At 40.4% G+C, this 27,668-nt stretch overlaps 1 protein-coding gene and 1 pseudogene across 10 annotated transcripts in view; both read left to right on the top strand.

Moving 5' to 3' along the window:
- Positions 1-4,998: 4,998 nt before the first annotated feature.
- Positions 4,999-27,668, top strand: part of PPFIBP1 (PPFIA binding protein 1) — a 144,685-nt gene continuing 122,015 nt past the window's right edge. For 5 of the 10 annotated variants that reach the window (XM_036236764.1, XM_036236766.1, XM_036236767.1 and 2 more), the window contains exons 1-2: positions 5,000-5,209; positions 12,571-12,654. The gene's annotated coding sequence lies outside the window, so the exon portion shown is untranslated. Of the gene's footprint in view, positions 5,210-12,570; positions 12,655-27,668 lie in introns of all 10 variants that reach the window. The other 5 variants (XM_036236771.1, XM_036236770.1, XM_036236769.1 and 2 more) reach the window with 2 other exon arrangements.
- LOC118614546 lies at positions 14,935-15,053 on the top strand (annotated as a pseudogene).

The raw sequence follows: 27,668 nt of genomic DNA, 5'->3' as shown, positions 1-27,668 counted from the left end.
AGAAAAGACTGATTAAAATAAGACTGTGCTTTGTGTGAGATATTGGGCCTATTTCTAACTTGTCTCCACGGGCAGGAAGGGAGTGGGGAGGAGGGTTGGATTCATAAATGATATCTGCGGTGAAAGCTGAGAAGTGGCTTAATATCTAGCTAAAGGATATTAAAGTAGTATTTGGATTATCAGCATTGCCATGCTTAGAATCAGACAGAATATGCAGCAATTTCCTTTAGAAGAAATTCTAAAGCTAAGCTTGTTTCATCTGAAATTCGGTTCATGATTTATACCATGTGTTCAACCTGCTCTGTGTCTGGCAATGTAACTGGGATGAGAACAATCTGAGGCACTAGATTTTTAAAGATCATTTTGGTCACGTTCTTCCTGAATTTCTAAGGACCTAGCCACTAATAGGTTAGAAAATTTAAGAAAAGACAGCATTCATTCATTCAGTAAATTTTGACTGTCCATGGGACAATGCATGGTTCTAAATCCTATAAAGGACATAAAGATAAGACAAACTGGCACCATGCCTTCAAAAACTGTAAGAAATTTACAGTCAGTGAGGGACATAAGCCACATATAAAAATAATAGTTTCATTGTTTTATGTCATAAGGAAAATGTTTACTGATGACATTACTTGTCAGGCAACATGCTCTGTCACCTTGCATATGACATCTCATCAGATCCTCACAACAACCCTATGAAATGGATTTTAGTAGAAATGTGCAAAAGTTATCCTCCTGAGGAAACGCAGTCCTTTAGTCTGCGCAGTGTGGGAACATGAAGCAGAGTAAACGATAAGGTCAGAAAGGTAGCATGGGGGTCAGGATGTATAGACCTCTGGATGCCGGTTAAGAATGTGGGCTTTGCTCCTTGGTGAGGGTTCAAGTGTTTTGAAAGGAATCAAGAGTGATCAGGACTGTGCTTTAGAGAGCTGCTGCTGGCAGCCTGTGAAGACCAGATAGGCAAATAACCTGGCCTTGATGCGTTGGGCGAGCCTTTCCTGGTGTCTGCATCTAGACAAACTAAGTAGGGGATGTGTCCTCATGCCTGCACAGGATTGGGGATGGAAGCAATGAAAAAGAGTCAGCCTACACTCTGTTTTTCCAGAGGGCAGAACTGAAAGCGAGGAGGTTGTGGACGATCAACGTTTTCGTGATATACAAAGAAAAATGCCTTGTAGTCAGAGAGACCTTGGTTTCAATCCCAGTTCTGGGTGTTCTGGAGCAATTTACTTATGTAACCTTGCTGAGCCTTTGATTCTTGTGGTAAAATGGGGCTAGTAACACTTTACTGGATGGTTGTGAAAATTAAATGAGATAAGACAGAGGTCTTAGGAGGAACAGTCAGAAGGGCAGGATCTGGCTTCTAGGAGAAAGGCCTTTAGTGGCGGGCTGCTCTTCTAGCTCATGTGGTCTTTGTTGTCAGGCAAATTAGAGCAGGAGCTAGGCGGCTACTTGCCAGGAATGCTCTAGAAGGGATTCTTGCCGCCATACGTGGTTGCATCAGATGACCTTTAGTGTCCATTCCAGGTTCGACTTATGTTATTTTCATCAGGGTTTCTCTTGCTTTTAAAGTGTCCTCCTCCCTACTCCCATCCCACGGTGATAGAACCTGGCAAAATTCATAGGTGCTAAAGGAAAGGTTGATCATAGCATAGGAATAACTAGGCAGAAAATAGACATTTAGACCTTCAGACCCAATTAGTCTTGAAACCACAGGAGTTGTAAACAGACTTTTGCCTTAAGTCAGCTAAGATCCAGGGTAGTAGGTTAACTCTGGATAGCTGCTCATTGGGAACCCTATTTCACTTCTGCTGCAATGTCCTGATTCTTTGGGGCTTCCACAAGATACCCAGAGGCCAGTGGTTTCGATATATTTCTTCAAGTATTAGAGCCTCTTTTAAACCTGAAGCATTATGATGAAGCCAAAAAAATGTAGAACAGAGATCTGTAACCCAATCAGAGGGGAGGGAGAAGTGTTGAGAAGCAGGCTGAAACCTGGCCCATGGATTCCCGTCTCATCCATTCTGGAACCCTAGTTTGAACACTAGCGCTGGAGCCCTGGCCTGTTTGCAGCTTTCCTCTTGAGTCTTTTGTTTTCCGGATTCTGATGGCAGCTGTTATCACTCCAGCTGTGGAGGGGATGGGAGGCAACTTCCTGTTATTCTATCCTGCCATCCCTATGGGGGTGGGACATTCCCTCCCCCATCTCCTGCTGCTGGGTACAGCTATCCTATGACTGGAGCTGGAAGAATGAGGGGTAGCTATCTAGCTACTGTTTGAAGGCATTTGAGAGAGCAAGGCAGGCAGGAGGCAACTTCCTGTTATTCTATCCTGCCATCCCTATGGGGGTGGGACATTCCCTCCCCCATCTCCTGCTGCTGGGTGTAGCTATCCTGTGACTGGAGCTGGAAGAATGAGGGGTAGCCACCAGCTACTGTTTGAAAGCATTTGGGAGAGCAAAGCAGGCAAGAAGCAGGACAGACAAATGTGTCCCTGATGGTGGGAGAGGGAAAGATGAGTGGCTAAGAAGCAGGTCAAGTGGTTGGTGCAGAAAATATCTGAGGGGGTAAAGGGTTGTTGCATGCATGGTTGGAGAGTGGGGAAAGGGAGGGACTCTGGCCAAAGCAGAGAGAGAGACTGAGGGCAGGGGCGACGGGAAGAAAAGATAGTTATGGTTTCTGGGTGTGAGATTATTTGAGTTTTGAGCATATTTAAGGAATGGAGGGGGATTAGAAGTATATATAATGATCCATTTTCTGTCCTGTATTTTTTATTGAGTCTTTTACTTGAATTGTGTGTAAGGAATACAAAGAGGCATCACCTCTTTATAGTTTAAGAAGATAGGAAATGTATATAACTAGACATGTATAACCACATGTTTACACATCTATACAATCTCAATAAAGCTTACAATAACCTTTGATGTATTATCAGCCCCATTTCATAGAAGAGGTAACTGATGCATGTTTCAGTGTCTTGGCCAAGTTATACAGCAAGTAAATGATAGAACTGGGCAACAGACCCCAAGTCCTTTTTCTGTCCACTGTAGTGCACAGTGAGGACAAGGACTTTAATTAGGTTTTACGAGAAGGGTAGGATTTAACATGCAGAAGAAGGAGTCAAGAGGTACACACTTCCACTTATAAAGTAAATAAATCATGGAATGATATGTACAGCATGGAAATTATAGTTAATACTGTATTACATACTAGAAGCTGCTAAGAGAGATCTTAAAAGTTCTTGAAAGACAAAAACAACAAACCCACACTCAGAGAAGGGTGGGGTTTCCAGTTGGGCCAGAGGTGAGAATGGAGCACAGATTTGTGAGCAGACCAGTTTGACTCTAGCAGAGTATTTCCCAGGACTGAAGTGAGAGATAAGATGCGAGAGGTAAATAGAGGCCAGATTAGGGACAATTTTAAATGGCTAGCCAAGAATTACAGAGAAATGAGGGAGGCGTTGATTTAGAGGGGGAAGATATTCATGGCAAAACCAAACAGTGTTTTAGAAAACTCACCCTGTAGTGGTACCTAGAAAGAATTGGAAAAAAATGGAATAAGAATTATAAGTTAGGAGCTTGGAATAGCTCGGTCTGACAAACAGAGAGCATGGCCTGGGTCTGTGGATTTTTTAAAAACATTACAGTGTTTCAATGAGTGCAGATTGTATGCAATCACTGCTTTAGAGTAAAGAGAATAAATGGCTTTAGAGTTGAATGGACCTTGGTTTCAACTCCATTTCTGGAGTAATTTTTGTTATGCAACCTTGCTGAACCTTTTGTTCTTATGTTAAGGAGCCAGTAACACTCACTTGCCAGGATGGTTGTGAGGATTAAATCAGACACAATGTTGGAGTCTACATCCCTCTACCATTTTGGGCAGGCTGGCGAAATGTGTGACATTCACATCCCTCAAAAATAAGCCATAAACATTAATAGAAAGTCAATAATTAATTCACTGTACTTACAGAAGATGATGGATATCGTGCTACCTATATCTCATATGAATAGAGCCACTTTCCTCCATTCAGTTCTGCCTTGGAGCAGATATTAGTCAAATTGAAAGAACCATCTCCTGAGAATCTTTCTGTTCTATTAGCCAAGGGGATTATACAGCATGATGTCCATCAATGGTAAATGTTAGTTATTCTTAATTGATAGCTCAGCCTCTGCAATTGGTTCCATTCAACAGTAATTATTCTCATGTGGCTTGTTGTACTCAGTTGTGAGATCTACCCCCCTTTTCAGTTGTGCATGAAAACAGGAGCGTTAAGGTTCTTAAAAAGGCAAATAGTAATTTTTCTTACTTTAGAGGTTCAAATTTATTTGCCTGGAAGCTCGCGTGGTGTGATTGATTTTCATCGCTAACAGCAAAAGCAGCCACATGGTCGATATCGCTGCAAGGATAAGTTAACAATTCAGAGCTGGGTCGCCTTTTCTAGCATTCTCTTCCACATTTTCCCGAAGTGCTTTTTAAGTTCTAGATTTCCCATTTACGGGAACACCCAGCAGTCCCAAGATAAAAGGGTAGCAGAGTGAGCTGGCGTTTTCCTTTATTTGCCTGACTTAAAGCTAGCCATTTTCTGCTCCACACGCCGCCGGACTCGTACTTGCCCGTGACACAGAGGCAATTGTTTTTCCTTAGAAAGGGGGTTTGGGTGGGTTAGTTTCATTTCTGATCTGGGATACCGTAAATATGCCAAGAAAAGTTTAAAACACAACCCGCAAGGTTCTTCACCATACAGCTCCTTTCCTGAGAGATAGCAGGAAAGGCAGCATTCCCCCCCCCCCCCCTTTTTTTTTTTCCATCAACACCCACTTCCAGCTCCAGTCTGGCTCAGCAAAGAATGTATAAAATTAGTTGACTCCTTTGAGTGACTGTCACTGGGTCCAATCAGCGGGAGCCAGGGCGCTGCGGACCCCTCCCCCTTGCGAACTCTCTTTGGCTGATTCCTGCAGGGAGGGAGGAGAGAGGGCCGCAGTGGGAGGGGGAGGTACCTGGAACTGGGAGTGATGTCAGCTCCAAGCTCGGTGCCTGCCCGGATTCCTGACATGGTGTAGGGCCCAGAGGGTGGGGACGGCAGGAGCGGGACGGGACTGCCTTCAGGTTTGCTAGCCTGCGGCGGGGCCAGAGTGCCGGGGCTTTGAACTCGGGCAGAAGGTGAACCAGAACTTTTGGAACTGGTGCTGGCGGCTTCCACCCCCCAGGTAAGGGTGTTTAACTCCTCTCGGAGTCCGGAGGGAAGTGGCACCGTTGTATGGTTGCAGCTGAGTGTTGCAGCTGCTCCTTCTTTTCCCTGGGTCGATTTCCTTTTCCAACTCACTCCTGTTTCCCAGTGGGAACGGACTCTTCGGGTGGGGGTAGGACTTAACTCCTGGGGCTCCCAATACCACCAGGGGTGGACATGTAAAGTCTTGTCTGTGTCATTAGACCCCCCGCATTCTGGTCTCCCAATAATACTTGAGTGTGTGTGTGTGTGTGTGTGTGTGTGTGTGTATGTGTGTGTATGGGGGGAGGTCGATGGGTTGGGGGTGTTATTCAGCAATGTCACCAAATTTATGAAATGTCGACTGAAAAATGATGCTCTTTGAGAGAGAACTAAAGTTCTGTATCTCTTTAGTTCCTGTATGGCATATTACATATTGATTTAAATGAAAGAATATAATTGTTATCCTTATATATCAGCATAAAAAATCTTTTTATGTAGTCTAGTCAGGATGTGAGAAATTCACTTGAGCTTGTGGGAAAGCTAGTCTCTTGGGGGCACACTTCTAACTTCCAACTCTTTTTCACTCTTAAATTTTAAGCGAGAATCCCTTTCGTTGCCAACTTTGATCTAGAGGGGTTAGGAAGGCTGCTGAGGATCTTCAGATCTGTGTTCTGTGGCTGCTTGAGAAAAGGATGAGGGCTGGTAGTTGTATTTTCAGGGATCATTTTTAGAAAAGGGCGTTTTAACAGAGAAATGTGGCAGAAGGCATGGCATACAAACTCATAATTATAGGAACAGGCATTTCTCAACATGTGGGACCAAAACAAATCCTTCCTTTCAATAAGAAGTTCAGGGAGCAATAGAATGAGAATTTGATTTAGTGTCCGAGTTCAGTAATTAGGGAAACCAATTGCCTGTTGGGGGGAAAAGATATTTTGAGAACTGGGAGTATAGAATTCTGAATTTTGTTTATTTCTTGTTTCAATCCTGTTCTTTTTTTTTTTTCTGGTTGGAGATTTTGTGTGCCCAGGTCACAAATTAGTTGTGATTGATTTTTCAAGGGGAGAAAAATAACTCCACAAAATGATTCAGAATCCTCAGTTATCATTGCTTAAGGCTCTCTTTCTTTTGGAGAAGGAAAAACATGTATGGGCTCAGACTCCTGAGTCAAGTTTCTCTTTTCATTTACCACTGTCCCTCACAGTGAGGATCCTTCTGTTGCCAGGTCTGGAGGAAATTCGTGTGGACTTCGTGGACTTCCTCCTGTGAGTCAAAAGCTGTATCCCTGGTGCCTGAAAGAAAGGGCTTTTCCAAGGCATGAGGAAAGAAGCCACAGCCTTACATCTAATAAACCCATCAGAAAATGTTGAGATATAGGACTTCACAGATGACAAGCTAGAAAGAGCTAGAGCTAGAAAAAAATATTTTGTTTGCTGTTGTTTATAAAACTAGCTGGGTCTGTATTGTTTGTTCTTAATTCCTGAAAAAATTAATTAGCACAGAGTGGATAAAGAGCAAGCTTTTTGCAAAGGGAAGGTGTGCGTTACTAGAAAGACCAGAACATTTTAATTTTGGTTTGTGTTTTGGACTCTGGAACAGAAATTATAACGGCTCAGAAATAATGGTGGACAAGTTTTTTCTATTTATGCTCTATAGGAAGCACGTACAACACTGTTTTCCAGTAGGAAAGAGGAGGTGATGTGGAATTCCTGTGCGCTGATGTGAAATCACTGGAGCCTTGGCCGATGGAGTGTTCAAACTGCAGTTTGTAATACTCAGAGATGGAGTTGCAAAAACCAGTCAAGTAAAGAATATCTTTAGGATGTTATCCTGGTGCGCCAAATTCAGATTTATGCTTTCTTTCCAAGAAACTAGTCCTGGCTTAGGGACTTGAATATGCCAAAGCTTTAAATTTCATTAACAGTTTTTTTGAGTAATAACAGTAATGTTACATACAGTAATTTTACATACTTAGTTTTAACCAGTATTTCTCATCCTTGGTCTGTGTTTATGAAGCAGATGCGGTATAGTAAAACACATTACTTTTAAAGGACAAAACTTTAATAAAGATGTTTGTTGTTGAGAAAGGTAGGCTTAGGTTTTGGTTAAATTACCTTTGACCAGCAACTATCATAGTTCAGATAGCTTCTTAAAAAAGAAAAGATAATCTGGCCTTCGTGGACAAATGTTGACTTGAAATCCAGGGCACACTGTCGTTCCAGATCAATAGTACATAATTTCAAGGGCATCATAGCCATTTTTGGGGAAACTAGTTCAGTGAGTGAGAGTTTGTTTACTGTTTATGTAGTCCCTTTGTCACTCACTGTACCAGCATGAGATAAATCAGAACAGGTCATTTTTCCCCCTCAGTTAATGACTAGCTCACTTCTTTTTAAAACTTATCTTTCATATTCATGAAATATTTTCATCTTTGTAGCTAATTTGATTATATTAGTAATTCGTTACAGTAAAATTAGCTTTTCGAGTTTCATCTCTCATTTTTAAAAGTACCTATAACCCAAATAGCACATTTTTCAAATTCTTAACTAAAAGACCTCATTCATCATTCTGTCTTTTCAAAGATATTGCATGTTTCTCATATTGCATGGCCTGATCTGAATTACCTTTTCAAAACAATGAGTGAATGAGTGAATTAATGAGCGAATATACATTTACATTTGGACCTGTGTCTTGATTCTTTATTAAAGAAACATTGCTTCGTGCTCGCTTTGGCAGCACATATACTGAAAAAAGAAACGCTGCTTCAAGGTAAAAGATATTGCATTATGAAGCAGAGATTTCCCTGGAAAGTCATATTCGTTCTGAAGTTGAGAAAAATAGTTGAGCGGCCAATTGTGAATCTTTCAGGGACCCATGATTATGATTATTGTTTTAGCCATGGTCCAACAGATGGGTTTAAGTGTGAGATTCAAAACGTTAAGTTTAGGGAAGCTGTGTGTTGCTTGGAGATGCAGGAAACAAGGAGTCTGTCCTCCAGCCAGCATTTTCCTTCTACTAAAGGTTGATAATAATTAAATCAGTCATAATTAAATCAGTCATCAAACTGTCCCAGAGTTGACACTATCCAAAAATTGCTCATGGCTTGTGCAGTTTCCTGCATCTGTAGTATATTATGTCATTTGTTTCTCAAATTCATTGCGGTGCATGTCAGAACCTTCTCGCTAGGCAAAAGCCTACAGCTTTTGTCACATAGATCACCACCACAAAGAGTGATGCTTTATTAAGTAGAGCTAATGGATTAAAAAAACTAAACTGAACTAATCCTCCCTGCAAAATACAAAGACCCCTCTATTTCTTGTATACTCTTCATTTTAAATATAGTCATTATTGATGCCAGTTTGGTGTTAGTTGTTAATGTTTCCAAAAGCCAAGTGGAGAGGATTTCTTTTACTTCAATCTTTTTTCCCCATTTTGAAGGATCTAGAACACCAAACAACTGGATTTTAGATTTAAAAAATGAGTACTTCCAGGAGTTTTCGGTTTGTAGACCTGTTAAGCATTGTTGAGGGGAGAAAAGGGTCTGAGGGAAACGTGTACCAGTCTGTAGCCTTTGAAGAGCTTCGATTTGTGAAATACAGGTTCGGAGTCAGTGGTCCAGGTGGGTGTGTTGTCACAGTTTGTGACTGAACTTTGGTTGTATGTCTTCCTGGAACTTGGTGTGATTCACATTTTGACTGGCCCACACACACATCCTTGTTTCTGTTGGCAAGTGGAATGAGTTCAGAATAGGAAGATCATTTAGTGGTTTCTGTACAGTGGTGCACCTAAAAATGTCCATAACTTGAAGGAATCTTACCAACTCTAATTGCATTGAATAGCAGTCTTTCTGGCAAAGACTCACGTCTCAAATATGGATCGTGGAGGAAGAAGATGAAGTACTATAATGTTTGGACCTGGCCGTAGGTTTCATGGGCTCTCTATGAACTCCAGAGTAAGGCTAGGTATTTTCACCTCTTGTTTAGGGAAATCAGGCATTTGACATAAAAACAGTTGCATGTTCAAGGGAGCAGATGTGCTTAATCCTAGTGTGTATGTCTTTGTTAACAAAGGAAAACGTAATTTTACCTGGTCAAGGGGAGACTAAGGATGCTGTTTTCAGTGGCAAGTCCATTGATAAATTAGTGACCAAATTCTTTAGGCAAGCAGGGCAGTTCTTGGAAAGAAGCAGATGGGCTCTTTGGGAAGTATATTAACTTTTCCATGCTATGAATGTAATACGTACCATATAATGTGCCTACATTATCTTGTATTTCTGTGCTTAGGATCTAACTCATAGAAGTCCTTTTGCTGGCTTTCTGTCACCCTTCTTCATTTATAGTACTTTACACGAATGTCATCTTGCCACCACAAAGTTGTATAAAGTTTTCATTAGGAAAGTTTATTGAATTTATCTGAAAGAAAGTGAAAACAAGGCTAAAACTCCATCCCTTCTTTCTTCATATAACTCGATTGTATGACTGCAGTTTCCTAAATAATGTCCCTGCAATGCGTATTTTTTTCTAAAGATGTTGTTTCTCATAACAACACATAGTAGATAATTTTGTTTTGTTTAAATGGGAATTTGAACATGCTGTACTTTTTTCTTGTTGAGCGATAGGAGAGTCGAATGAGCTTGTGGGTTCTCACGTACATTAACCATGGGAGGTGAGTGAGCGGGAGGAAGCAAAACAGTGACAACTCAGAGGAAACACTCTGGTTGACCTGTGAGTCTGCCGGGGTGATTTGTGCAAAGTCACCTGAGACTTCGTTTTTCCTCAGGATCAGCTGCTTGGCTGCTTTTGTAAAATTTTCACATTCTTTAGCCTCCATCCCCATCAGTGTGTGACTTTGCACAACCAAGAGGGTTTTTCAACACAGACTTAAGGTTCTTGTATTGCTTTTCTCTCCTCAAGGGACCTTGATTCTCTAGGATGACTTGCACTCTTATATCACCCTGTGAGGCAAACGCAGCTAGATGCCCAACTCATACTCATTCCACCTCCTTCTTCATAACAGCTGAAGCCATTTGGTTCGATTGGCCAACCTGGCCCGTTAAAAAACAAAAAACTTGATTTTCCAGAATCTCTTGCAGTTAAGGGTGTCTAAGGGACATAGCCCTCACCAATGAGATGTAAGTAGCTGGGTGGGGCTCCCCCCGAAAGCTCTTATAAGGGGATGACCTCGATGCATCCACTTGTTAGGACTTTTGTTCTTTGTACTTCTTCCTCCCTGGAACATGGATGCTGTTTTCTAAGTGGAGAAGCCATCTTGTGCCCAAAGACAAGAAACTTGAGGGGTAAGCAGGCTGAGAAGCTTATGGCATTCTGGAACTGCCGTACCAGACCTCTTCTGCCCGTCTCTTGACTTTTTGTGAGAAAAAGAAAATTTGGTTAAACCACAGAAGTGAGATCAAACGTGATCTTAACTGGGTTTAAATTTTTAAAAAGTCATAGGTTATCTTTTCTCTAAGAATTAGAAGGCAGCATTCTGTATGACAAAAAAAAAAAAAAAGTGGTGGGGGGTGGGGGTTGAACTTTGGAGCCCTACAGACCCTCAACCTGCATCCAGGCTTTGCTGTTTATTACGTCTAATATTGGCAAGTGATTCAACTTCTCTGGGTTTCAGTTTTCTCATCTATAAAATGGTGGTACTGATTTTTATCTCATAGCATTTTTGTCAGTATTAGAAATAATTAGAAATTACTAATAGAAATAATAATGACAGATTTTCAACAAATGGTGGCAGCTGTTACTGAAGGAGAGTGTCGTGGGGAGCCTGAAGAGGGGGAGGCTAGTAATTCAACTTCTAGTAGGTTGAATGGCTCAATGGTAGGTTGGCTTTAAAGCTGCATCCATCTCTTATCCTCAGTCTCACCTGCCTAAACCAGAATACTTGGAGCTCTTCTGTTCTCCAACTTTGGCTGAAAAAGCAAAGGATGTCCTTATGAAAATTTTTTAGATATGGCATAGGGATGAAGGGGGTGGGCTCCAGAATCAGACAAACGTAGATTAGAATCTTTTGTCCTTACTAGCTGTGTGATTTTGCCTTCTCTGAAATGGGAATTTTCGAGTGGTTATGAGAATTAAATATGCTAATATATGTGGAGCACTAACAGCTGTTTTCTTTACACACAATGAGCACTGTTGATGACAGATGTTAGTATTTCATTGAACATTTGTTAAGCAATTCTTGGCTTTGGTAGGAGGTCCTCTTGGAGATGTAAGGACAAACAAAGATGATATTTACCCTTAAGAATATTCACGTGCAGGAGATGGGGCAGAAAGGGGATGATCCTTTTACATAATTGTAATAAAAGACAGATTTAGAATACTATTTAACTGTTAAAAAGTTGCAAAAATATACTGACTTCTATAGATGCCTGTGATAAATATTTTAAGAAAAAAGCAACCAGGCACACATACATAGTTTATATTTGTCAGTGCATGAAAAATTACTAAATGATTTGTGAGGGATGGGATTAGGATGGCAGGGAAAACGAAGGGGCCTTTAGTTGTTTGTTTTTTTTAACAGCATATTAATGTCTGTTTTACATCAGTCATGCATTACTCTTGAAATATAAAAAGTATTAAAGTTAAAAAAAAAATCAGTTTGTTGGGCCTTTGGCGATAGGTGGGGAAGATCTTGCTATGAACTAGATTAGTCACTTGAGCACAGGATTGGGTTTAGTGGGGCCCCACTAGAGGAGGTGAGGTTTGAATGGCCTTTGATGGCTGAGTAGGAGATTTTGAGGAGATAGTGCGGGGAGATGAACAAACTTGGGTTTGGAGCAGAACGTAGAATATAGTGAGATTAGTTTTAGAGAAAGATAAGATGGAAAGATCAATATTATTAAAACAAGTAAGATATACTGGAGCCAGATCTTAGAGGATTTTAAAGAGAATGATAAGATTATGCTTTAAAATGAGAATTTTTTGGTGTAAGGTAAGGAGGGATATGAGAACTATTATTTTATAAAGATGACTCTGGAACTAGTATGTCGGAGCTAGTTGGGTTGTAGGTGGCAAAGGGGATGGGGATGGATAGAACATCCTTAATCAAGAAAGGCACAAAGCAGAAGTTGAATTTTAATGGGAAACATGATGAATTACGATTTGAACATCTAGGGTTTGAGATTCTATCATGCCACAATAACCTATCTGTTTTCTCAGTGTGCAAAAGGATAAAATAATAGTACTTGTCTCAGGGTTTTAGGAGAATAACCAACAATAATAGCTAATGCTAACACACCACTTGGTCTGTACCATGCACAGTTCTAAACACCTTACATATTTTAACTTAGATATAATCCCTACATCAGCCCTAAGAAAAAGTATTGTTATTATTATTTCTGTATTACAGGTGCGGAATCTGAGGCACAGAGAGGCTAATCGAGTTTCCCAGGTTGCACGGATTGTAGGTGTTGGACTCAGGATTTAATTGCAGGTAGGTACAGTCTCCAGGGTCACCATCCTCAGCCTCTTCATATTTCTGCCTCTGGCTTAGTTCTGCACTTGGCATGTTAAAAGCTATTAAATAGCTGGTTGATCTTATCCACATGACAATGTTAAGAATTAGAAATTTAGGTTTGGAGTTTAGGCAAAACCCTAGATTGATGGATCATGTCCATAAAGAATGAGAGTAGGCAAACTTGCCAAAGAAGAGGATGTAGAATAAAAAGTAAGTATAACAGGTCCTAAATAACGTTTTGTTATAACTTTGAGGGGAAAAAAGTTGCTTCCCAGCCAGGATCACTGTGCGGAGTTCACATGTTCTCCCCATGTCTGTGTACATTTTCTCTGGTTTCCTCCCATACCGCAAAGATGTGCACATGAAGTGAACTGGTGTGTCCACGTTGTCCCAGTCTGAGTGTGGGTTTGTGTGAGTGTGCCCTGCAATGGAAAGGCGTCCTGTCCAGGGTTGCTTCCTGCCTGGCGTCCTGAGCTGCTCATGAAAGAGGTTCTAGCCACCTGGACCCTGAACTGGAGTAAGTGGGTTGGAAAATAATGATCTTACTGGTTTTTATTGATCTTTCCAAAATGTGTGTATAGCTCACATTTATTTCATTGTTTAATATTAGAAGTGTTTAGGTCTTCATTTAGTTACGTGATGTTTCGTGACCAGAAATAAGCCATAGGAACTTAACTCTTCTTTATATCAATTAGCCTGTGGTAAAATTGGTTTCCTTGTATGTCATATTGCTTAAAGTTGCAGTTTCTAAGAACCTGCTGACGATGTTAAGTGAGGACTTACTGCATATAGCCTTCAGGGAACTCTTTGACATTCAGATATGGTCAGGCCAAAGCAAAGTTGCTATAGGAGATAGAGCAGGAATGACCAGAGAAGTGGAAGATGATTGTGACAAAGGGAAGAAGCACACCCAACAGAAGTGGATATTCCGTGCCGTCCAGTGCTGCAGACCTATTACAAGAACAGGTCTGAGAAACTGCCCAAGTCTAGCTGCAAGCTCATTTGTGAACTTGGAGATCAGTTACAGTAGCACAATAGAGGTGAAATCCAGAGTGCCCAAAATTTGAGAAATACATGGCAGATGATGAATTACAGGTGCCCTCGTTAGCTCAATCTTTCAAGGAATTGAACAAGGAGAGCCATGCTATCATAGCTTCGGTTTGAGTCAGGTACACGTAGAGAGGGTGATCAGAAAGAAAGGTGTGAATGGATGGGTACAAAGTCTGAGGGAGAAGGACAGGGATAGATTCAAAATCAAGCAGAGAGTGGCAGGTTAACCTTGAAATGCATAAGAACCCTTCTTCTTCAGATGGGGTGGAAGAAAGGATTGGGGAAAATGGAAAAAAATGTGATCGAAAGAGATAAATTGAATAAGTTTACCTTAGGCAGTCTGCATTTTTTTTTTTTTTCAGTTTAATGGGAGGCAGTGAAATGGAATTTATAGACAAGTAACTCAGGCTCCTGCAAGGCTGGCTTTTGGGGTTATTGGTACAGAGGAAAAATTTGAAAGAGTGGCAGAAGTGTCTCATCTAAACAACACAAACTGACACATTTGCCAGGATGTGTCTCCAGGCAAGAAATTAATTTATTGAGGTGGAAAGTAGCAGTACAAAAAGGAAGAAGAGAATGAAATGAGACAAAGGAATACCTGACTGTATATAAAGGAAGAATCTTTAGACAACCAGACTTAATGGTTTGCAGAAGCAGTTCCCAGGGAAAACCTGAGCACTCTCAATGGTGAGAAATAGCCCATTCTGGAACACGGCCTGGGTTTGGTTCTAACCGAACCACCAAAGCCCCAGGAATACTTTAAGGAAGAGAGTGGCCCAGCAGAGACCTCTGTGTTAAATGCTACTGCTGGTAAGTTTTTCTTTAGTCTTCAGTTCAGCTAATTATTTCTAGAGAGCTCTTTAGTTGGAAAGATGTTGGGTTGAGATGTTTTGGCAGATTTGTTGTTGTGATAACATTAGGGGCATGGAAGAAAAGGACCGAAGCAATTCAGTAGTTAACAGCCTGGTACTAAAATCAGCACCACTCCCATCAATCCATAGCTGGGTCTCTTAAGGGTTTCTTTGAAAGGCATTTATAAAAACTTATTCAAGTGTGTGTAGCATATTTAGATAGGCATCATATTCTTGAGTTTAATGGTTCTCCATGGGGCCAGCTACATAATTGTGGAGCCCAGTGTAAAATGAAAATGCGTGTCCGGCCCCTTGTTCAGAAAGCAGGAAAAAAGTGCCATTAAAGATACTAACAGTCAACGGCCATGCCACCCTGAATGAGCCCAATCTCATTTGATCTTAGAAGCTAAGCAGGGTTGGGCCTGGTTAGTACTTGAATGGGAGGCCACCTAGAAATACCAGGTGCTGTAGGCGTTAAAAAAAAAAAGTAAAGATACTGATATTAAACCTTTCTCTTTTTGTCTGCTTGACTCATCTCTGATATAGACCCTGTAATTGTCTTCTTCCTGGACCCCTGCAGTTAGTTTTATCCCTGTATTCTATACCTCATGACTAGACAAATCTTTCAAATAAAACTTTGGTGTGAGGCCACCTTGCCTGCTGCAAAGCTTTTTTTGACCTCCCATGAACTCTAGCTTACAGCAGAGTCCTACTGTGTAGACTGAATGGAGGAAAGTTTGACCTGCGCAGCATGTGTTTTAAGAAATTTAAGCCGATACTTAAAGATTGGGAGACTTAAAGATTGGGAGGTTTCACCTATTAAAATTCAGATTTTACAAAGAGAAGATCTGGCTTCTCTGGGCTCTTGTTTTCTTGTGCTGGGCTGGTATTGTAGAGAACAGGAAGGGGTACTTGTGGACTTCGGGGACAAATAATTGGGGTTTGCTTTTAGGGCAGATAGACTCTTTTCTGGCCAAATCATTTTCACTTATGTAAATTTAAAGCCAGTATCTGCCTGTTGTTTTTAGGGAATGCTGTGAAGCAATTCCAATGCCCATCTTTCAGTCTGAGAAGTTCTCTACTTTCCTAATGTAAATCAGTTGTATGCTTTGCAGCAGCCGTCGGTTGTTGTTGTAGGAGAAATATTTCTTAAGTCTCACTTGGCCAGTGTCACCATTGGTCACCCTTAGGTCACTTGGTGACCACTTCTGAGCTTGACCTCTTTCTCCAAGTTTGTCTTTCCTTGTCCCCTGTGCTCAGACAAGAGTCTGCACTCCCGGAGTGCTTTAAGTCCGTTTCCTCAACCTTTTTACTTTCCTTTTGGTTCTGCTCTTTGCCTAAACCCTCCTTTTTCCTCTAGGCCCTCTTAAAGCAGTTCAGGAAACCTTTGCTGGGATGAGAGCCTCAATCAGAGCTCAGCCCACGAACTCTGCTGGAAGTGGGTAATGGAATTCGTGGATTTTAAATGTTCAGTACCAAGTCGGCACTGAGTTTAGGTCATTTTCGAAGATTCCTTCCAGCCCGGTGATTCCAGGATGCTATGATTCTTCCAACGCCTGTGCCTATTTATTGTCATGAATTTGGTATGTCGTTGGTCTTCGAAATTGTACTTCATGAAGGGAACTTTGGTTGTACTATCTCAGTGAATTATGAGGGCAGCACGAGCGGTACCTCCATTTTACAGACGAGTAAACAGAGTTTTTTCCAAAATTGACACTCTAAATGAATTACCTTTGCTTATGTCTTATTTCTTCAAATAGATCATAAACTTTTGGAAAGCCACGACTGTGCTTTTGTTGCCAAGTCCTGTTACCCAGCAGGGACTCAACGATGTGTATGTAATGAGAGTAATGGTTCACTTAATATGTATTGAGGCCTAGATGAGGCTCTGAGGATGCCAAGGAGACTCAAGTAGAAAAGATAAGTGTGTATCATTGATACTATAAGATTTGCCTCCTACTTGTGCACAACTACAATCAAGAGTTTTGGATCTTGAGCTTTAGAGTTAGATGCGCCTATAGCTGTGCCTCGTTTTCCTTAATTGTAAAATGAGACCAATAACAGTACATACTTTGTAGCATGATTTTCGGCCGGGGTGATTTAGCCCTGGAAGGGTCATTTGCCAATGCCAGGAAATATTTTTTGGTGTCGCAACTCAGGGTGGAGGGAAAACTGACATTTAGTGAGTAGAATACAGGGATGCTGGGCACTCTACAATACACAGGACAGCCCGGTATAATAAAGGATTACCCAGCTCGAACAGTCAATAGTACCATAGTTGAGAAGCCCTGCCTTACAGGGTTGTGAATATAAAACACGATAATGAATGCAATGAGTTTGACCTATTTAACTGTTACTCTAGGAAAACTAGCTTGAAGATTACAACTGCTTTCGAGAGGGTGAACCCCAAAAGGCTTAATTTCAGCAGCATCTATAATACTTGCCAAGGAAGAGCCTTATGCCAAGGATTTCATGCTCTCCTATTTAGAAGTGACGACAGACTCACTGAGATTGTGTGTTACACTGTGTACTAACATGAGCTGGCATGGATTTATCAGAGCTGTAAAAACAATTATTAATTTTTAGGGTGTTCCTGGTAAACTTCCTGCTTGCTTATTAGCTAGTTTGTCCTGTGGAGATAATTTTGGTGTGTGGGTTTAAATCTGGTAGAGAATGTTTTGGTTAGTGAATTTCAAAAAAAAAAAAAAAAATGTTTTAATAAGGGGACATGAAGTTTTTGTTTTTATATCAAGAAACTAATGTTTTTCTAGCCCTAGATTTTAAACAAAGCCACCTTTCCCCTTGTTTACTACTTCCCTTGCCTGTTGCACAGTGTTTGGTATTTGTGAGAGTGGCTTAGGGAGCTGTTGGATTTCCATCTATTGTTTATTGTAGATTTGCAGTTGAGGTTATTTAAATTTTTGTTATTATAAAAGTAATATATGAAGATTTAAGTAGTAGAGAAAAAACCAGAAAGACAGTTTAAAAAAAAGTCATCAGTCATTCTACCACACACTTCTGTTTCTTTTATCTTTTTCTCATTTATACATTTTTTTCCATATTTGAAATATTCAGAGTATATGATTTTGTCCTTTTTTTCCCTTAACCTATTTGATTTGCCTTCCTCAAACTACTGGAATATCTGTAAATATTTTTTCTAAGGACTGTAAAATATTCTATCGGTATCTCATGATTTATTTAACCCCACTGCAGAACATATAGCCTGTTTTCAATATTTGATGAGTGTCTTTATGCAGTCAACATTTTCTGTGTATTATTCTTATCTTTACAAAGGATAATCAGAAGTAGAACCAAGGATGTGGATGTGTATGGACATCTCGATCAATATTGCTGTCAATTGCTTAAAGTTTCTACTAATTTTTGCTGCCAGTAACAGAGTTCTAATCTCATTTTAATAATATTCGATGATTTTTTAGGACCATTTTGTTTTTCTTTTCTTTTTTTCTTTTATATTAATGAGACCAAACATGTTTATATGAATATTGGCTATATTTCCTATTTAACAAACTATGTACTTTGCCTATTTTATTTATTGGGTATTAGTATTTTTCTTATTTATCATAAATTCTGGTTTATGTATTTCACTTATTTGCCTTTATTAACCCTCTCTCATAATTACTGCAACTATTTTCACTGAGTTTTTTTTCCTAATTTTTTTTGTTTGTCTTTTAATTTTGTTTTTAGTCATGTCATGTGGAAGTTTACATTTTTTATGTATTTAAAGCTATTGATTGTCTTTTCCACCTGGGGTATTCAACCTTCTTTTGTCTGTACGGAAATGAATGCTTTCTGCTCTGGAAGTCAATATGCTGTGTGATTAGTGCTTAAAATTCTATCCGGAAGTGACCACTATAGAGTTTCCTAATGAAGATAAATGGGCCTCAAGTACTTATTGAAAAAGGAAAAAAGATGAGGCTTGTTTGGCCAAGGCTCCTTTGGTTTGGTTTTGTATTTACTTTCCCTCAGGGTGGAAATGAACTTATTAAGGGTAGGGGCCTTCCATAGATTCCCAAAGAGCCCCAGTGTCTGGGACAAGCAGCTGTTCTACATTTTTAAAAATTTGTTTAGCGCATGAGAAGGTAGATTGAGCAGAGACTGTGGCCAAGTCCCCTCCAGTCCTCACCCCTTCTGGTTTTTCTTTTGGGCTGCAGCCTCTGTCTCGCTCAGCCTGGTCAAGGTAACTCCCTGCCCTGTGGGTGGGCTCACAAGCTCACAGCCTTGTTGCAGTTCTGCTGCTGCATTAGCCAAGAAGGTTGAATAGGGAGGTAACAATAACAACAAGTGCTTATCTGTTTTGCAAAGCCCTTTCACTGAAGCCTTTTTATATGCTTCTCACCTCAACCTTATGAGGTTAAATATTATTTTCATTGCCATTAATTTGGAGGAAACCATCACTCAATAGATGTATAATTAAAATCTAGAGCATCTGACTCCAGAGCTGATCCTCTCTACTTATGAAATAATTCTATCATTGTAGTTTTTGGTTGTAATTTCTTGGTGGTGCTATTGGGCAGAGGGTAGCAGCAAACGTTTTAGGTTTTGCAGGAAGACATATCTTGGATGGAATCTCAACATAGTCATGTTTTAACATCATGACTTTGTTACTTTCCCAACCTGAGCCCAGTTTTCTCATCTGTAAGATGGGACAACAGTGTCTACCCTGTAAGAATACTGGAAAGATTAAATTGAGATAATATATTCAAGGTGCCTAGCACAGTACTTGTTCATTGTAGGAGCTCAGTAACGATTGTTTCCTAGTTCCAAAGCTGAAAATACTAGTTCTTTTTTGTTTAAAAATTGTCAAATAACTGGTAACTCTGATAGACTTGTGAAATTTTAGTAAATATCATGTATATTTAAGTGCAGGAAATATTTTTTTATCTGACCTTCTTATTTTCCTGTTCAGTAGTTTTTCTTTCCTGTTGCGGATGTCACCTCCTTCTCTAAAATCCTTCTGCTTGGAGAATTTTGTGAAGATCCCGAGCTTAGGACTGTTCTCACAGCTAAAATAAAACATATTTTATCTGTGTGTGTAAAAAGCACAGACAGCTCTTTGTAAGAGCACTAACCCAGTCATTTTTTTAGAGGTAGTTGGGAATTTTGGCATCATTTATGGAGTAGTAGTTACTTGTCAATGTATCATAAACATTCAGGTAACAGAACAGTCTTTAACAACAACAACAAAAAGATCGTAGAAGATCATGAAAAAAGATAAAGTTGTTAAATAACTCAGGAAAAAAGTTGGAGTAAATTTTTGTTTTCTTTATACCACATACAAGATGGGTTAGATTTGATGGGTCTTATGCTAGATAGACCTCGTTAGCCACATAAAAAGAACTCCATTGATAATTATTCTGTCTACAGAATTTCAACATGAAAGTTGCCTTGCAATTTAACTTCTACTGTATGTTTACTCAGGCTTTTCCATTTTATTAAATTAAGACAAGTAATTATAGATGCTGTTATCTTTGAATTATATCATAATCCAATGGAGTCTTGTTTCTGTGGAGTTAAAGATAACACCTTTGAGGAATCTTCTTTAAGATATGTCTTGGACCTTCTTTTTTTTTTGTCCCCAAAGCCAGGGTTGTATTTTCAACAAGATACTATCTTAGTAAATTGGAATATGGGAAAGGTTAACGTGGATGGGGCTTTATGGAGTTAATAACTAACCTCAATCCTATTGTGGGAAATTTAGATCTGTTGCCTGTGGTTTTTCACTTCCTCCAACCCTTTGGAAGGAATGGAGAGACAAGGATGGGAAAGCCTTTTAAAATATAATTTATATACATTCATAAATTAGTTGCATTTTTATATACTTCATGCCATATGTTATATGTGCTTTGCATAAAACATGGATACAGTTAAATATCAGTAAGTGAAATTTACATGGTTTCTAAATTCCTTCTGTCTGGAGGTCAAGGATCAAAGTGAGTAAATTGTTGGCCAAATCTTGTGACTATTGTAAACTGAGTGTAAGGAATTGTAAAAGGCCACACTCAGTTTTAATGGTCAGTAGGCAATTGTTTTCCTAAAATTCCAGGCCTATTTGATTTTTAAATTTACAGCCAACCTGGACATTTGAGGGCAGAGGTAGTAATGATAATGGTAAAGAGTGTAGATTAAGTCTGGAAGAATAAAATTGGTGCCGACTTGACTATTGATTTACAGGATACAAAGGACTAGAGTCTATGTTTTGTGATCCTGAGATAACAATCCAGTCAGGCAGCCCTGTACCCATCACTTCAGCCAAATCGGTTTGGCAACAGCCTTTCAAAACAAAGCCTGAGAACCCAGCAAGTTTTACCAGGCATTTCTTGTTGCTGGCTGGTTGGCTTATGGAGTAAATGGAGTAATTAGCTCTCATTAACACTCCTACAAGCTGTAATGCATCCACTTGAAGCAGAGAGATGCTTGCTTCTGTTACTGACACCATGAAAATCCCCATCTGATCTCTTCTGTCCATGCATTTTCTCATTGCAGAAATGGAATGCCAACTTGGCAAGAGTGAAACCCACCGAGTGCTTCAGATAACAGTAGCAAAAACTACTGACCAGGGTAAAAGGCATTTTCCCAAGAACGATGACTGGGTCTAAGAAATCAGTGAGCTGCTTAAAGCTCTCCACCCTCCCTTGTGTATGTGACTGACATGAACTAGGTTTGTCACAGATATTGACCTCAGCCTCTTGACAGCCACAACTTCATAAGTCATGGTCTGTATTAACAGAGTCTGGATTGTTGTGAGTCACAGAGAGAAAGATGGAAGGAAGAGCGAGAGATAGGGGCACCTTTGATTGTGGTTTGTGGCCATTTTAGGACTACTGATAGTCCTTGTTCCTATCAAATATAGATCTGGAGTATGAAGGTGGGAGCCAGGAAAGGAGAAGGAAGGAGACAGAGTTTTGGGGCTTTGCACACAAACCTGGAGAAATATATAGAAAAATTGCAAATTGGCAGAATTTTATAGGAAAGAACCCTGAACCAAGAATCTGACAATCTGATCCTAACATTGATCAGTTGTGCGATCCTATGCAAGTCACTTCATCAGTCACACAATTGAGATAATAATACCAGCCTAGCCCTCAAGGGAGGGCTGTGAGGGTCAAATGAGACAAAGTGTAAAAAGCTGTAAGACATTAAGCAGTAGAATGAATTTAAGTCGAGTTTTTTATATAAAGTACATTATCTACGTTTTTAACATTCTGAACCCAAACCTCTGGTAATAAGATACAGACACTATGCAAGTACCTGCTTTTCCTCTGATTTGTAGTCCTATGAAATCCTCAACCCATCCCTGGGCCCTAAAATTGACTAGTGCTTGGATGACTACTAGGTAGTTCCTTGAAATATTTTAGAAGATGGGGCTGTGTTCTGGGCAACGCGGTGGTAGTAGGTCTTGATTCCTGCTCAGGCCTGTCTGCCAGCCACTTTCTTGAGGGTATAGTAAATACTGCAAAGTCATCAATAATCTCTCAGCTCCAGGAACTGTTCCCTGTTATTAAAAGTGTGAAACGTTGGGAAAAAAGTGTTCAGGACTCATTTTCATATTTATATATAGGACTGTTATTTTCCAATACCTTTAGAATAAGGATTTGCTAGGCGTCGAGGTTATAAAGCGTGTATATCTTAGGCGGAGAGGGGCATACTCTAATGGTTAAGGTTGAGAACCACAGGTCTGGCATCCTGTGCTCTGATGTCAGTTTTCAATGCCACATGATGTTGTGATGTGTAAATCACTAGCCTGACAATGTCTCACCTCCCATATTTGTGAACCTGAGATATTCTGGGACATCATTTAACTCCTGTTCCTGTTGACTGTATTGGGTTGGTGTTCAGAAAGTGATCTAGATAGATTATCAAAAGTTTGTAATTTTTAAACTGAATCACAGTATTTTTCAAAGACTGTTTTCGGCCTTCATAGGACTTCTGATAGAACATGTCCTTCTGGGGCCTGTAACTTCTTCAGAACAATTTAAAAAATAACATTCTGCCTGTGTTCGACTGGGTTTGCAGGAAGCACACTGAGATTGGGAGTTGGGTACTGAAGGATTTTAGGGGTGAGGAAAAGAGGGTGGCGGGGTTGGGCAGAGGAGAAGCTGACCAGCGATGGGCTTGCATCTGAAGTCTCAGCTTTCCTTATGGGGAGCTCTGGGGCTGGGAAGGCCCTTCTGAGTTGTCCGCAGTTGAGGCAAGGGACTAGACCTTTGTATCTCTAATTGTTGGCAGATAGCAACCCCTTCTGGGGGCATAACTTCGGGTGAAGCAGTGTCCTGCAGTTAGCTGAGGACCTTCCCCGTGAGTCATCAGCAGCCAAGGATGTGCACATTGACCCTAAAAAATTAGGTCTGGGTGGAACACACCTATGTCAACTACCCTGTCCCTAAGAACTTAACCCCTTAAAAAAGCAACAAATAATAAGGTAGCACCCAAATCCCAGTGTATGGTAAGTCCCTTTATCTGCAAAGTTAGAAAGTTTGGATCCTTTAGCAACACTGAAGGAAGAGGTCATACCCCTTTGTTAATGATAAATCAAACAGATCTTTAGCTTCTCAAAAGTTTATGAGATATTTGGATAATATTTATACCTGATTATGACGTAGCAGGGGCCAGCTTCTATCCCTGTGAAATGGATGACCGTAATCGAATAATTTTTCCTAAGCATGAATTGTTGCATGTTTAGAATGTTAGTCACATATATATAAATGCAGTTGTTTCTGGGAAATTTAACTCATGTTGAGCTTATAGACTTGGTGGGTCACCACCACAGAAGGTAGGCGAGCAGGTAAGGCACACAAACCATCAAACCCAGAATTTTCCAGGATATCCTAGGGATGGAAGGCAAATATGGGAGAGTATAGCATCTATGGAAGTTTCAATCACCTGATATGGTATTTTAGTCATGGTCGAGCATAACGATTTAGGAGTTATACTGCCAAAGAACAAGTTAATATGCTTTAAATAAATGAATCAGTTTTTTGGCATTTATCAAAGACAGTTGTATTCATCAAATGTCTGAAACTGTCTGGCATGGTTTGTGGCATGAGTAAACATGGCTAAAGTCATACATAATGTCTTTCCCAACTGCAGATTAACTCATATTTATGGTTCTTCATTTTTTTTATCTTCTAGTAATTGAAAGAGAGTGTGTTCTGCTGACCCATCATCTCAACAGTTTGAGTGTGTTGTGGGGATTGGAGGTAGGGAGGTCTGATGATGTAGGCTTGGAGTATAGCAAAGGGGATGGAGTGTGTGTTCTGACCAAAGGATTTCATTTCCCACAAAGTCCTACACAACCCTTATAGTCTTTGCCTTGATCTGCTTTGCTACCCAGGAGCTCTGTAATGCCAAGTCATGGAAGATGTTACTAACCTGTTTCCACTGAGAGAGAGGTTAATAGGACACTTGCTCCTTATGCAGAAACCGAACAACTCCAGCTGCCATGGTGATAAGTTTTATATTAAAAACACACCTGTCTGAACCTTGTGGAGAGATGTGATGATTTGGTGATTGCATGTGAAGCAGATAATCTGTCAGCTGGTTTATTGTATTGTCTGGAAATGGGAGACGGCAGATGAGAAGGAAATTCATGTAGCATAGACCCTGATGTAGAGGAAAGGCTGAAAGTGAGACCGTCGAACATGTGCACTTTGCTGTCTTGAACTCTCCACTTGGGTGATCTTTCTCTGTGTGACCTTAGAGTCTCAGGTGATGTGATTGTGCCAGGAGCAGACATCCTAACTGGGGACAAGGAAAGTCATAATGTTGTGTGCACGTCTTCCTCTGGCTTTTCTATCTTTCTGACGTGCCTGCACATGTGCATTAGTCATTGGTGTTCTGGAAAGTTCAGATGAAGAACCTTCAACTATGACTTTTCATTGTGACTCACATCTGTGAAGGATGAATAGAGAGTTTCTTGGCCAGGAAGTGCAGAACTATGTAAAGAGAAATTGTTAAAAGGAGAGAAGCTGTCGAAGAACCAGAATTTAATTAAAAAAAAAAGAAAGAAAGAAAAGAAAAAGATGGAGAAAGCCTATCAAGAAAAGGAAAAACCAGAAGTAATCTGCAGAGTATTGCTTGGAGCTGTGGGAAATAAATCATGAACAAGGGAAATGGGAAAAGGTCAAATCAAAAACATTGCCTGTTAGGGCTGGCCAGGGTCTGGGGACACAGGCAGCACCAGCTGGGCTTGGAATTCACTGAAACACTCACTCCACACAGAACTGCCATATCTGCCTACTCCTTTTTGCTGTTTGGCTGTTTTGAAGGTGAGACCTTGAAGTGTGAGAAATCTACACTTCCTTCTCCAGCCGATGTTTCATAACCTCTCTGATAGAGGACCCAGTGGTGAAGGACACAAGCTTTGGAACCAGGCAGAATTCTGCCACTGATTAAGGTGTGACTTAAATGCTGGGCCTCGAAACCAGGAATGCTGATGAGGTTGGTCATATTTCATAGAGTTATAGTGAAGGGTTTAGCGGAGTATAATGAAGTACTCAAAACTGGGCAACTGTTATTATATGCCGAGAGCTATAACTAGATTTATAACAAGCAACCTCCTATACTCTCTGGCTTCACCATCCAAACTTTGAACTTGAGCTCAGTCTCAGCAGGGAGGTTGACTCTGTAAATGGCCCCATGTGGGAACTGGATGGTAATCCAAGATCCAAGGCTCTGGGTGGGTTGTTTAAAGCAGCTGCAGGTCCTTGCAAAGGGTCTTGAGTGTCCACACGTTGCCCCTCCTGATCTTTTCTGTGGGCTGCTCCAGCAGGGACATCTATACACATCAGCTTGGAATGGGTCCACATGCTATTTTTAAATTTCCATGGATAATGGGTTGCTCCATTAGAAACATACAAATATTATTTGCCTCCTAAGCATCTCCTATACACAGGACACACTTAAAGGTGCAGAATGGAATGGTAGTGTGTGAGGGATTTGCCTGATTATGTTATTCGTGCCTTACTGCACGCAACTCTAGGAGAGAAGGGTACTATCACCAGTTTTACAGAGATCAAATAACTTGTGCAAGGTTAGAGATAAATACATAAGTGAATGTAAGATGCCATTGATTGTAAAATATTCTAATTTCTGGGATATTAAAGTGAAAAAACCTTTTTACTTAGTTAACTGTAGTAAATAGTAAAGGCTGCATGCGGCCCCATTCCTGTCTGATTTTAAAGCTTGTGTTCCACCCCTGGGGTCAGGAAGAAATCCCAAAGGGGGTGACACCCAAACTAGGAGAAGAAAAGTCCATCTTTCCATCCCCAGCCACTCCGATGGTAAAAATAATCCTGGTTACCCTAGGTTACAGGCCTCTGCTGGTACACCTTTTTAACCCAGCAATAGTTATAAGAAACAGCTTTATTTATAATTTACGTCTTTTCCATTTCCAAAGAGCAATTGATATGATTCAAAAGAATCATTATAAGGTAGACAATTGTTTGAGAACTAGAAAGGTGGCTGTATGGAAGGTCTTGTAAATCCAAAAAATAGGATAAAAAACCCAAACACCTATTCGATGTCACTGTGTAATTTAAGTCAAATGAGTGAGTGATCAAGTATTCTTTCTACAACTTTTATGTTACATCCTGCCTTCTTAGGCCCTGCGAGCCCCATCTGCTCTCACGCGCCACCAGGCCAGTTTCTGTGGCAACTCAACTGCTTGGCTTTTTATTTTTCTGTTTTTACAGAATTAGTGATTTTTAATTCAAGTTAATGTGTTACTAAATGATGTGAAGATTATGTGTTGAACTGCCATCTAGAAATAAAGCAGAATATTTTTAAATGAATAGGTTTTCTGTCATTGAAAATTTTGATAACCTGCCATCGATAAGTAGACAGAGATATTAGAAGAGTCTGAAAGAGGCCGCAGAATATAGGATCCTAATTGCTGTGTTCCAGGCATGTGTTTGGCCCACCAGGAACCTCTTACCCCCAGTTTCCTTGTCTTTAAAATGATGGCGTGGGTTAGATATTGGCAAACATCTCAGGCTCTAAATCTTTTTTGACTCAAACATTTCTAAAGAATTCTAGCACACCTTTTTTTTTTTTTTTTTAAATGACTAATTCACCAGGGGATCTATCACCGAATGTTGAATTTGTTGGTCTCTGACTTTACTTGTCAGTGAATTGATATGGATACCGTATTTTATATTCTAATCACCTGCAGTTTGCCTTTCAAAGGGAAAGTATTGTGGATATTTTTCTTCCACATCTTTTGAAAAGAGATGACTTATTGTTGATGAAGAGAATTGAGCAGCGGTAGGTTTTGGGGGGTCAAAATGCCCTTTTGCTGCAATAATCCCAGAGCCAGTGTCTAGTTGAGCCTCCCTGAACTGCAGTCAGGAACACTGACACTGTGTGTAGGTTTATTGAAGGGATGCCTGGAGCAGAGAGAGGCCCAGCTGTGCAATGGAACATCGAGGTCGGGACTAAGGGACAGATGGGGCTGAGGATGGGAGAGAAAAAATGCATTCATACTGAGCCCACTGTACTCCAAGTGGGATTCTAGAGGGATGATTCCAAGTCCATGTCTCAAAAGGGAAAAAGCTTCTTTTCAGATACTGTGGTTCAAGGCTATTTGGTAACACTGAACTTTATATACTGTGGCACGACTCTGCTCACTGCCCTGAGTGGAGGGGTGTCGGGGGCAATCGAAAAATAAAGATGAACTTGGGTTTACAATGATATGAAGAGAGTGCTATTTCTTCAAATTGGTGATTGACAAGTCTGATCTCTCCTGTGGGCCTTTAACAATGCTGCCTCTGTCATCACTCAGTCCAGCTGGGTTGGGGATTGTGCTCATCAGGCCTGTGTGTGAATGCTGTTTTGTGCCCTGCTGTGTGCTGTATTCTGCAGCCCTTTCTGGCTCACAAATAGGGTGTCCCCTTTGCTCTCTTAATTGTCCAGAGGCTGCAGGCCTTTGGCTGCCCTGCTAGGTAACCTGTCTACTTGACGTGCCCTACAGAAACCAAGAGTGCCAAATATCACTTTCTGCAAGAGTGCAGACTCTAAGAGTACCCAACATTGAGGGACCGATAAGCTGTATGACACCTGTTGGAGAAGGCC

Source organism: Rousettus aegyptiacus, unplaced genomic scaffold (assembly GCF_014176215.1).
Source record: "Rousettus aegyptiacus isolate mRouAeg1 unplaced genomic scaffold, mRouAeg1.p scaffold_m13_p_2, whole genome shotgun sequence".
Lineage (NCBI taxonomy): Eukaryota > Metazoa > Chordata > Mammalia > Chiroptera > Pteropodidae > Rousettus > Rousettus aegyptiacus.
This window is presented reverse-complemented; position numbering and strand designations above follow the sequence as displayed.